The following is a 9,844-nucleotide window of genomic DNA, read 5'->3' on the forward strand; positions in this document are numbered from 1 at the left end:
TTATAATTATTTAAGAGGATAATAAATTATATAGATAATGTATAATTTTTGTGTTTAGTAATTTCTTTACTTTTGTGCTGTGAATAATAAGGGAGATGGAAGATTAAAGGATCGATTTTTTTTTTTTATTAGTCTAAATGTTATTGATTCACATTTTCATATTTTATATATGCTATGAATAAATTACTAGTATTAAATAGATTCATAATAATAATAAAAAAAAAAAAATTATAAATTAAATAAAAATTAATTCCAACTTATTTCAAAAACCTTATTATGCAAAGTGCAGACCAAATAATATATTAATAATAATCAACAAATAAAAAAATATTCACGAATCACTATTACAAGTAAGTTGCTATATGATTGATGTTCATTTCCCTCAAAGTTCATCTTAATCGATCGGTGTTGATATCAGAATAACGGCTCTCGTTAAATTGAGTTAAGTATGTTATAAAAGTTAAGTCTGTTTAAGTAAATGTACACGAAAAATGCGTACTTATTAGTTACCAATTTATTGTAGTTATCAGTCATCGTATAAACATTTTTTCAATGATAACACACACTCATACGATTTAGAATTCCGTGGATAACAACGCAGCTGCAATATCGCTGTATGCGCCGATTTTCTCTTCCATGGTTTTTTTCCGATCGACCGCGAACACGGCAAACACCCGCGACTTACCTACTCAGTGGGCCGACCAGGTCGTCGAGCCGGCCTGCCATCAGTTGCGTCAGTCTGCATTTCGAAACACTCGCGTCGAGTGTTGTCTCTCTTCTTGCTAACGATTTTTTTCCGATCGATAGTTTCTGGGAGCTCTACCAGTCTTAAGTGAATTTCACGTTGATGACGAATATTCAATTTTGAACGTGATTCTTTTATTCACTCGTAATGGAAACGGCCACTAATCCTAATTCCGTGTCGCCGCGACAGGCAGATCGTCAAAAATCTTTTCTAATCGCCTATGAGATTATGAACTCTGAAGAATTTACGTAAGTCACGATAAGATGTTTGGATTTCATTATATAGCTTAGCGTTGTAAATGCAATTCTTTGTTTTTTTTCTTATAGAGAGCTCGCCGACCACCGTGAAGCATTTGACATAATCCTTTCGAATGGAAAAGCAACAAAAGATGACTTATTGATCGAAATAAATCTCGAAATGATTTTATTAACAGCTTGTGAACATAAAATTATGGTAAACTCATATAATAGAGATCCACTGTGATTATTATATTATGCGTGTTCTGTGTATACTGAGTATCATTATTGTTCGCTTATATACATAACTATTACCAATATTAATTATCTTCGATTAGAAGAACTTAAAAACAGAATACTTTATACTACGTAACAAGTTTTTTTTCATAGTAAACACAATAGTTGAAATACACCTACTACAGTTTAGTATAACTTAAAATGTTCCAAAAAGGTGCGATAATTTATATTTTATTTATTTTCAAGAAGTTGGAACATTTATATACTGACAAATAAGTTCAATAAATATTAAAAATAAAATCCAAAAATTTATAATATTTGAATGTTTGTGTTTTTATAAATGTATAGTATAAAAGATAAATTAAATTAAAATAATATAACAATTATTTTTTTTTACTTCTAGCAAATTATGAAGGAATTCAACTTCGGAGATTTCAACACAGAAGTTCTCAATATTTTATCTAATCGGATAAATAAGATGTACATTGAGTTGTTTAAGTCGTACACATATGATATAAATTTGATTTCTAACTATCTCAAATTTACTTCGAAAAATGTGAGTAAAAATAAACTTAAAATTATAACGCTAATTGATTAATCTTAAAGTTTATAATATAACTTATATTTCATTTTCATTAAATTAATGGCAATTTTTTTTATACATAATCTTATAGTTTCTTTGTTTAAGTTATTTTGCTATTTTATATATATATAACTCAATCGATATAATTTTATATACTATATAAAATTAAACAAAAATATTTTAAATTTTTAAACATATAGAACAAATTAATAATTCAAGTGTACCATTTACAAATATTATAATTACGAGTATACATACGTAAATTCACTAATATATGTATTATTATTATTATTAACTTATGAAATAATATTTGAAAAGAAAATCAGTAGTTTACATCATCTTACAATATTGTATTATAGTTCTATTTGAAAGGCTTCAAATCGATTGGATTAATTTTTTTATGCATTTACACCAAGAATCTATAGAAAAATAAACATAGGTACTTTAGATAATCTAATTTTAACTGTGAAAAATAAAATTTGAATTCTTCAGCTCCTTTTATACAGGGGGTTTTTGAAATGATTGAGGTCAGTAGTAAGAGCATAATTATTGTAGTAACTTAATGAATACTCTAATATTATTTTCTTATCTTCAAAATTTGGATTTATATTATCTTAAAAATAAGTGCTTAAATTTATTGTAGTTTTTGTAAAATTTTTATATGAATCACGTTTTTTTTTTTTTTTTTGTTTTTTTTTTTGTTTTTTTTTTTATTGAATCACGTTTTTTAAGCTCGAGTCACAGACTAAAAAAAAATTTGTGACACTTAGATTTGTGTAAATAACTCAGCAAGATAGTGGATATATTTATTTGCTATCATTTAATATATATGATTTATTTACATAATGTTTTGTATTGTAAAATATTCATAATAAATTGCAGTTTATTTTCAAAATCAATTTTTATATACAAAAGTTATTCAATGTTACCCCAATACATTTTGATGCACTTAATCTAACCATATCTGAATATTCAACGTTATTTTACTCTATTATAAAAAACTTTTAAATTTAAAAAATAAATTGAAAATGTTGCTTAGTTTTGTTGAACTAAGCTTAAATAAAAATAATTATTTTTTTTTTAAGCATAACGTTCGGCGAATTCAACATCAACGATAAAAATATAACATTATACTAGTAATATATACAAAATAAAATGTTTATCTCATAGGTCAAAACAATGTCACATGTTATTGTGAAAATCAAAAAGTTAAATTTTAGTATAAACACACCAATAGTTAGTTTCTTTGTCTCTAACTTATGACATTACGTATAAAAGACACCATATTTCATTAAACACATGATTTAAATTTATTGTAATCATTCGATCTGTTATTTTTAATTTCATTATTTTCATTATAAATTGAGAATGCATAACACTATTACAATTAATTATGTATGGTTAATGACAATAAATAAATTTCACTATTGCTTTTATCTTGAAGAATTCTCATACAAATCGATGAATCACACCATTTTTTTTTTTTTATTCGGTGACTCGGGTATCAAAAACGCGTTATAAGCTCAAAACCGATGTCACATCTTGATTCGTATGATAATTATGCAAACAATATGTTTAAAGTATTTATTTTTAGATTTAAGATGATACTCTTAACAGTAATTTAAATAAATCCAAATTTTGAAAATAGGAATAACTATTTCAAAAAATCTTCATTGGGCCACCCGCAGTAAATATATTTATACTACTGACTTAAAAAAAATACTCTATATGGTTTCTAGGAAAATATTTTTCATTTTTTTTTATTTCATTAGCTATTTTAGATTTAAATTTTATGTAAATTTGAAAATACTATGTAAATTCATCTGGAACCGCACTTTTATAAACTATCAAAAATGTCAAAAATCCAAATTCTATAATATATAGAAAAGAGGCAAACAAATTCAAATTGTTCTTGAAACATAAAGTTGGATTACTAGCAATCCATTTTTGTCAGTTTATAAGCATAATTCATTGCAGCATTAATTCCAAAATTATTTTCGAGCGGAACTCGATAACTTCTGCATGCGCGTGTGCTATAGAACACGTTTTATACTCCTGTTATTAATCATTTACAACGGGTGATAATGACAAGATTAGAAATTGCCTACATTTTCCCCTTAAAGAATAGCCTTTAAATCGTATTAAAATAATAGCAAAAAGTGCGCCATTCGTTATTAAAGTTTAATATGAAAATTCGTATGAACAATGTGATTTTGTATGTAGTAAATTATCATTAGTGTACATCCAAACCTTATCATGACGCGTAATTTCCGTATGCGCTAGACATGTCACATCGCACTGCTGAGCAATGAGTATGAGTTTTTTTCGTTAGATGTACCTATGATACACTTTTGCACATTATATTTCATAAATTTATTATTTTTTTGATCCTAGGCAGGAGATATTTTTTCATTTAACAATATAGCTTAAATTAAGTTAAATGTTTACAATATCTTGGACGTTAGCCTAACGACCAATTGGCCTATTCATATATACTTACAATATAGGTATATATCAATAAGGCTTTAGTCAACAAGTAGATTTATAAAAACCTCAACCTTAAAAAAAAAAGTGTTGATAATAAATAATTATGAAATAGTTATCTCATTAAATTGTCACAGTATCTAATCAGATAGGTACTTTATAAAAATAATGTTGAAAATGATATTAGATTAGACGACTTCATAATATGTAATCTGATCATATATTAGAAGTATATTGGTTTAATATAAGAATATTAAAACATTATATTTATTTATTATCAAATATTTTTTTTTCAGAAAAAATTAACTTCAGAGTATAAAGTAGTATTGGATGACATAATGGATACATATCATAGTGATCCAGATGTGTACATAATGGGTGCACATTATGCTGTTAATGATTTAAAAGATGTAAAATCTGCCAAGCAATACATTGAAATTGGCAAAAAATTTTATGAAGAATACAAAAGATTGTATGTTGAAGATTTTTGGATAGAAGTTCATGACATAAAAAATACAGACCCTTCCATTCAAATGGGTTTAAAAAAATATAACTCTGTCACTAAGATTTTCAATAATGACATTAATTTCCATTTTGATTTGGTGGATACAATTTTAGATGAAAACATAACAATGACAGAATTAAACTGCATCATAATTAAGTATAGTAGACAAACTCTTAAGTTAAAAATTATTAACTTTCATTTTTTTATTATTAACTTTACAGGGACTTGATAGCTAAATTCAGAGATAATGAGTTTATGTGGCAAAAATTAGCTAAAATTCATTTAAATGGTTATGTTTACAACTTCGATACGGAAATGTTAAAAAAAATTCAGAACATAAAACAAATAGATTGTATAAAGTTAGAATATACGTAATTAAAAAATTGAATTATTTGATATTAACAAATTTAGTTTTCAGGAACTTCGTTAAAATATATAATCAAGCCCTAACAGAAACTTCGTCAATTAAACATCAAAGAAAATTATGGAATTTGTTTTTGGATGACGCCATTGAAATATATAATTCAAGTAATAAGAATAATCAAACCAATAAAGACTTAATAAATAAACTGATTGATCGAACATTTTCTCAAGCATTTTCCACTGATATTATGAAAAACCCTAAACATTTTATTTTTTGGGTAATTCTTTGATCTAATTTGATATTTGTATTATAATAACATATTTATTTATTTATTTAGGCAAATCGTAATCATTATGATAAAGATCGCGAATTAGCAGTATTGAAAAAAAGGTCTGACAACTTCAAATGAAAACGTTGACCTATGGTCAGGGTTATTTAAGTATTATATAAATCGTGATTTTTTAAGAAACGCAATGGCTGTTTTATTTGAATCCGCTAATATAATTAAAGTAAAATCATTGCCTCTATGGGAAATTATGGAATTATACGTCTTGAGCACTGAAGAAGAAATGGTATGTTTTATATCTATTTATGTAAATTAAATGATACTTATCAATGATTTTTAAATTTAAACGTTTATAAAAAATATAGCCGTTATGTATTTTTGATATTTTTTAATTTGTATATAAATATCTTACGACATACTTTGTATTAATAACAAAAATTATTATAAAAAAAAAAGGTTAAGTATTAAAATATAGATATATTCATATATTATCTTAAAAAGAGTCAAACTATGTTGAAAATGTTATCTTATAACCAATGTAAACATTTGATAAAAATGTAGTATCTATGGTTATTTGTTTTTAAGTTATTACAAAAAAATAAAATCGATTTTGTTAAAATGTAGTTTTACGTGAAAATTTTTATTTATCTTTTGATAATTTTTTTCAGTTTATTTTTACAAATATAGAGAATTTTCAATATTAATCTCTATTAACGGCCCATTTAAACCTGTAAATACTAAAAATAACGTATGCCACGTCAGCCCCCCTTCATTTTCAAAATATGAAAATTGTATTATTCTATCTATTCGTACGTAATTTGTACATAGTGGCCCAGAATTCGTATGACTGAAAGTACTAAGTTATAACAAAACTTGGGGGAGGAAGGGCGTATAATAGAATATTATATAATTATTAATACTTATTGCATGATGCATTGATTTCAACTGTTGAATTATACTAATTTTATTTCTTAGATATTAATGATATATTTATAATAAGTACCGATATTGTAAGTTAAATGAAATAGTAAAATAGTGATTATTATACTTTGTTATATTTACTATAGAAAGTAGTAATATTCTTGAAAATTATATTAAAATTTTTTATACGACGTATGATAATGAATTATTATTGAAAAATGTTTGTGTATTATTGTAGGCTCTAAAAATGAATACGAAATTTGAATTTGAGCGCAGAGAGAAAAAATATCTCAGTTGTTTAATTAGTAAATGATGGGTGGTCTGGATAAATTGTAATCTTCTGATCTGAATTCGGTTCCCACTTCATCCCTGTAGCAGAATAGATGCTGAGTTTACATTTCTGTAATACACTAATACTATATTTACTATTTTGGCTTAATCAGTACTTAAATCAGTCAGTTATTGGTTTATTTCATGTATATCTGATCTTATAATAATATCTTTAGCTTATTTGGTGAGCTTTTAGTTTTAACTTTTTTACTATCCTCCCTTCCCTCAAGGGTTTTTGTTAAAATTTAGCTCTTAACACTTCCACCTTTAGTATGCGGCCCACGTATCTTTTTTATCTGGCCCGCGCTACATTTTCAAATTACTTCATATAATTTTAGCGCTTATCTATATTTTATTTTATTTTATTACATTTTTCGATAAAATGTGGATATAAATTCTTATCTAATTTTAAACCGAAACTAAATTATTAAATCGTTTAACATATGAAATCTTGGGATATTTACTAAGAGTTTCAACTACAGAAATAGAAGTGGATTTTACTAAATTGTCTATTGAAAAACCTCATCCTCAAGTATCACATTAAATAATAATTGTAAATATAAATAAATAAAGATAAAAAATAAATAAATTTGAAGGATTTTTTTTTTTTTGCTTTCTCCTATGCACTACGGCCCGCTAGATTTTAAAGTACTTAAAAGTGGTCCGCTAGTTACTTTGAGTTGCCCATCTCTGGTATAGACACTATTAAAATTATTACAATCTAATCTAAATATATTTTAATCTATCATACCAAGGTCAACTTCAGAATTAGCCAAGTTTCTATTAGGATTATACAATCAAAATAGTTTAAACTAGATATATTTAATATTACTTAAATTAGTTTTGTTTTTAAATTACAGAAATTTCGATAACAACCACATAAAATATTTTATCTTTAATCACTAAAATTATTATTTTCTTACGTATACTTGAACAGTTTGTTAGTTTTTTTTTCAGCCAATAATGACGATCTGTAAACTAATTTTACGGACCAGTTTTTTCTCCAGAATTTGAATTCCTGTAGACTCGTTTTTTTTTTTATTTAAGATAAAATTTCTCTTTGGTATGTGGTGAGAAATTCATGTACTATTTAACTTAGGAAATGAGAGTTAAATCTTTTTGTTTTAAGTAGGTACACTGATGTTACTGCTTCGGTAGATTCAAGCTAGACGCATAATGGCCTAGATTTATTATTTTGATTACCAATTTTAATTACAGAAAAAAAGGAAACTAACCTATAATTTTAACTTGATCAATAAATTAACAAATATTTTATCATTATTTATTGACTCCGGTGTTTTAATAATAATAATATTTTTAGATTTGGATTCTCTTTATTTAACTTCACAAACGATATCGATAAGTACGTTGGGCTGATGAGAAGTAGAATTATTTAGCAAGACAATTGAGTGGAGAGTGTCTATTCTTTTCTAAGTGCTAAATTTTTGTTTTTGAGTAAAAGTATATCATCTATAAGAAAGTCAGTTTTCTTAAGTATTCTTTCAGTGGTTTTTTTTCTTGAGTGAAAAATTTTAATTTGATTAATTGAATTTCGGCTTGTAAACTTTTTAGAGAGTTCATTACGTACATCGTTAATCAAGTAATCCCCTATAGGTTTAGTTTTAGGATCGGATAATGAGCGATTTTAATTGATGGTTGACTTTAACGAATTTAATGTAAGCAAAAAACTAACTGTGTTATTAGTCATTAGTTGAAATTAGTTTTTAGTTTTCACCAACTACATATACAAATTATAGATAAAAGTATTTTTTTACTTTTAGATTGAAAAATTTTATAACCAGTGTTCAATAATTGTGAAAATAAAAGAAATTAATTTAAGATTCCGGCCTGAGTATTTAGAATGGCGTGTTTTAACATATGATATAGAAAATGGACGTCAACTTTTTAGGACCTTAAAAACATTAGAACCAAAATGTCTTAATTTGTATAAAAGAATGTTACAACTTGAAACAGCGAACATAGTTTCTAATGGAAAAAGACATATTAAATATATGAGAAAATTGTACAGCGAAGCATGTAATAAATTTGGACACTTGGACGTTGGTAAGATAGTTTCAGTCTCTTGAATAATAAATAAATATGATAATTTTAAATTAATCATTATAGAGATATGGAATGATTGCATACAATTTGAGTATATTTACGGTATTCCATCATTAGTAGATATTATTTATAAAGCAGGATTAAACCATTTGGAAAAACCTAGTCAAAAAGCTGAATTATCAGAGATGAAAAAACGAACTTGATGCACAATTTAAGTTAGTATTATGATATTATTGAATCATTCAAATCAAATTTGATTTTAAATATACATTTAATTTAAACTTTTTTTTTTTTAGATCAAATGAAGTAATACAGATTGAAGACGACGAATGAACTAATTTCCAAATTCAATTTACTAAGACTAGCATACTAACTTTTGAGAATTTATTGTTAAGTAATTTTTCTTTTTTTTTTTAATTGAATTATTTTTAAACGAAAATTACCTTAAAGCATTTTAAAGGTTAGGTATTCATTTTTTTCATTTTTTAACAAATCTCATTAATAAAAATATTGTAGCGAATCGGAGGACTTCATTAGAATTATTATGTATTGTAAATTATTAGGGCCCGGAACTTAATGATCTAAAAATCTTTAAAAAATGCACTCAAAAAAGTATTAAAATGACTATACACATCAAAAATTGACAAAAAAAAATTACTCTAAAAATACCAAAAAATAACATAACATTTTTAAAAATTACGTTTTTGAATAATAAATCATCAAAAGTCGTCGTTTTTAAATTAATATTTTTTATTCATTTATTTATTATTTATTCATTTGAATTTAAATAATGCTAATATTTTTATACATTAAATATGTTTTTTTTTATATACTTACGGGACCTAAATTAATTTAAAACTGAAATAAGAAATAATGTCAGTAATACAAAAATAATTACAAAAAAGAAATCGATATTTTTTTTTAGAAAAATAATTGAAGGATTGGGTTGTGCAATACGTTAGTTTTTTCAAATATTTAGTTTTGTTAAAATAATATGAAAGAAAAATTTAAAAAATTCAAATATATCTATAAAAAAATGCATCAAAATTAGTAAAAATGATCGTATAACCAAAAATTACCGAAAAATGC

The 9,844-nt window shown here is 24.9% G+C and overlaps 1 pseudogene; it reads left to right on the plus strand.

The window, feature by feature from the left end:
- Positions 1-892: 892 nt before the first annotated feature.
- On the plus strand, positions 893-9,088 carry LOC112599499 (annotated as a pseudogene).
- The last annotated feature ends 756 nt before the right edge of the window (positions 9,089-9,844 follow it).

Source organism: Melanaphis sacchari, unplaced genomic scaffold (assembly GCF_002803265.2).
Source record: "Melanaphis sacchari strain LSU unplaced genomic scaffold, SCAv2.0 Contig51_pilon_pilon, whole genome shotgun sequence".
Lineage (NCBI taxonomy): Eukaryota > Metazoa > Arthropoda > Insecta > Hemiptera > Aphididae > Melanaphis > Melanaphis sacchari.